We start from the raw sequence: 430 nt of genomic DNA on the forward strand, positions 1-430 counted from the left end.
TTTTGTTCCTCCATTCACAATACAGACCAGGCAAAGGGCCTGGCTTGAGGTGTATATGGGGTGCATTTACTGTACCTCCTCTTTTTATACAGTCAGTGTAAAGAACACAGCCTATGGTAAGCATTGGGCGGCCTTATCTTTTCTTTTTTTTTTTTTTTTGATTTTTTATGTATAAAAAAAACCTTCACCGGTGCAATGTTCTCATCACCAATATCCCAGGTGTCCTTCCTCCCCACCCCACACCGGCATGTACTCTAGAGAGGCTTTCTACTTCCCTCATTCAGTCACATTTTGTTATGATAGTTCTCATTTGTAATTATTTCTGTGACTGCACTAAACGATCCTGTGGTGAGCTTCATGTCGGGAGCTGGACCCTCCAGTCCTCCTCTATTTTGTCTCTGAGAATCATTACACAAATGTTTTTCATTTT

General features: G+C 41.2%; 1 non-coding gene across 1 annotated transcript; it reads right to left on the reverse strand.

Moving 5' to 3' along the window:
* On the reverse strand, positions 1 to 133 carry LOC125999780 (small nucleolar RNA SNORA51). The gene has a single exon (XR_007492250.1). It is a non-coding gene; the product is annotated as a small nucleolar RNA SNORA51 (small nucleolar RNA).
* Between the last annotated feature and the right edge of the window lie 297 nt (positions 134 to 430).

The sequence above is a fragment of the Suncus etruscus genome, chromosome X (assembly GCF_024139225.1).
Source record: "Suncus etruscus isolate mSunEtr1 chromosome X, mSunEtr1.pri.cur, whole genome shotgun sequence".
NCBI lineage: Eukaryota > Metazoa > Chordata > Mammalia > Eulipotyphla > Soricidae > Suncus > Suncus etruscus.